Here is a 3,477-nt window from a genome sequence, read left to right as displayed (position 1 = left end):
CGACCTTTTTCATGTCGACCATTTGGGGTCGACTTTAGACCTTTTTAAAGTAGATCCATACCCCTGTGGATAGTGCGTACTAATCACAAGAGCAATATCAGACCATGGATGTTTGCCTCTCACATTTATTACGTTCATAGGGGGTAATTCAGAGTGGATCGTAGCAACAAATTTGTTAGCAGATGGGCAAAACCATGTGCACTGCAGGGGGGGGGGGCAGTTATAACAGTGACGTGCGGTGAGGTCTTTGGCTGGGGAGGCATAATAATAAATATATATATATATATATAGACAAAACAGATACTCTCCCTTTTGCGCTATTAAACAGAAAGTGAGAAAGGATTGGGTTAAGGCTGCCAAATTCCACTAAGTCCCTTGTTAGGAGGGACTAAAAAGATACAAATATGTGCCAGTAGAGGAATGGGCGCACTTGGGTTGTTTTTCCACCCAATATTCAATGGGGAAAAACAGCAGTCTCCCTAAGATATTTACTCCTAATTCGTGAGCATAAAACCACATTTAACATGTTCCATGTAAAATTTATTACAACATAAAAGCAATGACACAAAACGGTATAGTATCTCTTCTTGCAGATAACACCATATAGTACAGAGGACCAGTTGAAATAACTTTGATAGATTCCTCCTTCTCCTTTGACAATTCGGAGATTTGATGTTTATGAACAAATAACCCGACGCGTTTCGTCTTACTCTAAGACTTCATCAGGGGTATGTCTCTAGTGCTTGATAAATACTGTTAGTGCATCAATGAAATGGCAATTACGTATTCTGGATACTTGAAAAAACCACACACCGGTGGGGTACACAGGTGAAAGTTAGATTAAGCCTTATGGTTAAGTGCTTGAATAACAAGTTCAAACACTGGTTGTGACTTGAAGCTATTGTAGCTACTGGTAAGGTTACACACGCATATGAAATTGTGGTAGACCTGTGTATTTGAACTTGTTATCCAAATCCCTGAATCATAAGGTCACATACCTATTTGAACTTGCGTTCAGGCCTATGCGTTTGAACTTGTTATTCAAGCACTTAACCATAAGGCTTAATCTAACTTTCACCTGTGTACCCCACCGGTGTGTGGTTTTTTTCAAGTATCCAGAATACGTAATTGCCATTTCATTGATGCACTAACAGTATTTATCAAGCACTAAAGACATACCCCTGATGAAGTCTTAAAGTAAGACGAAACGCGTCGGGTTATTTGTTCATAAACATCAAATCTCCGAATTGTCAAAGGAGAAGGAGGAATCTATCAAAGTTATTTCAACTGGTCCTCTGTACTATATGGTGTTATCTGCAAGAAGAGATACTATACCGTTTTGTATCATTGCTTTTATGTTGTAATAAATTTTACATGGAACATGTTAAATGTGGTTTTATGCTCACGAATTAGGAGTAAATATCTTAGGGAGACTGCTGTTTTTCCCCATTGAATATTGGGTGGAAAAACAACCCAAGTGCGCCCATTCCTCTACTGGCACATATATATATATATATATATATATATATTTATTTTTCACATCAGATCTTAGTCCATTTTTGCACCTCCCTGCAGCCCATCGTAGGTGTGCGCAGCTAATTTTATTAGGGGGTTGCTCTGCCAGAGAGGTATCTAGCACAGTCTTTTGTGCGTGTCTAGCACCACCCAGGGACATGTCTTGCACTGTTTTACATTCTCTCAGTAAAATCACATGGCTTAATCTAATTTGTCCCTAGTTCCTAATATTACAAGTAGATATAATACAGCCCAGGGAAAAAAATTAAACATAATGGTGCGACCACCGGCTGGTACGGACTGTCTGCTACGGCATAACCCTGAGTCCTAGCTGCCGCTGCACCCTATCGCTGCTTGCACTTTCCCAACCTATTCCTGACCCAGTGGCGGAACTAGCGAGTGATGGGCCTACGTGCATATGCATTCCTCTCCCCCTGCCCCCCACACACTCCCCACCCCTTGCAACCCCCAGCACCTACACCCTGATTTTGATTACAGCACACGGTATGAGCCGAAATTCACATTACGCCACACAGTATGAGCCGAAATTCACATTACACTACACAGTATGAGCAGCAATTCACATTACGCCACACGGTATGAGCCAAATTCACATTACGCTACACAGTATGAGCCGAAATTCACATTACGCCACACAGTATGAGCCGCAATTCACATTACGCCACACGGTATGAGCCAAATTCACATTACGCTACACAGTATGAGCCGAAATTCACATTACACCACACTGTATGAGCCAAATTCACATTACCCCACACAGTATGAGCCGAATTCACATTACGCCACACAGTATGAGCCGAATTCACATTACACCACACAGTATGAGCCGAATTCACATTACACCACACTGTATGAGCCAAATTCACATTACGCCACACAGTATGAGCCGAATTCACATTACGCCACACAGTATGAGCCGAATTCACATTACCCCACACAGTATGAGCTGAATTCACATTACGCCATACAGTATGAACCAAAATTCACATTACCCCACACCGTATGAGCCAAATTCACATTACCACATACAGTATGAGCCGAAATTCACATTACGCCACATGGTATGAAACAAAATTCACATTATGCTACACAGTATGAGCCGCATACTAAAATAGGCCCCTAAACGCACTCCAAATATAATGCAAGCATTTGATCATTATGGGGGTTATGTAATAGGGTCTGAGTTCTCAAATGGTTTTGACACTTGACACAGGCCGGACAGAGCCTTCACATCGGGACAGGTGTGTGTGTGTAAGATGCCGCTATCAGGAAACTGTTACTACAGCCCTGTGCGGATCCACACACTCCAATGTTCTTGGTGAAAAGAGTTACAAATGATTTAAATTAAGCTGGACACTTGGAGGGTGGTGACAGGACTGCGGTAATGTGTTGTAAACGTGTGTGTCCCCCGTCCCCGTCCCCCCCGTACCCCTCCCGCCCCCCCGTGCGCACGCCAGTGCAGCCCATCCAGCTGACCCCCTCTCTCACCTGAGATGCTGCTTCTGCTGCTGGCTAGGAGGGTGGAGGAGCAGGAACTAGACCGGAGATGTTGGCCACCGCCGCCGCATACTCTCCAGTTCCGGGCTTCCCGGGGCCGCCGCTGCTTTACTCTAGTGACCCGGGACAGCTCACACTAACTGCCGGGTCCCGCCTCCGCTTCTCCCACCGCCTCTGGGTGATTGGACGAGCGGATCCACCACTGGATCCGCTGTCCAATCACAGCAGTCATGCCTGAAAGCCCATCCCAGGCTGTCAGCGAGGCACTTGTATAAGTGCCGCTGTCCCCTTTTTTTCTAATGGGCTTTTAAAGCCCAGTGTTAGGCCCCGCCCCCCGCTGCATCCCCGTTTTCACTGCGTACGGGAGGCACTTGTTATGAGTGCCTCCCAAAGTAATTTCATAGGCTAACTTCATTAGAATAATATTAAGAAGATACATATGAC

The sequence above is a fragment of the Pseudophryne corroboree genome, chromosome 9 (assembly GCF_028390025.1).
Source record: "Pseudophryne corroboree isolate aPseCor3 chromosome 9, aPseCor3.hap2, whole genome shotgun sequence".
Classification (NCBI taxonomy): domain Eukaryota; kingdom Metazoa; phylum Chordata; class Amphibia; order Anura; family Myobatrachidae; genus Pseudophryne; species Pseudophryne corroboree.
This window is presented reverse-complemented; position numbering follows the sequence as displayed.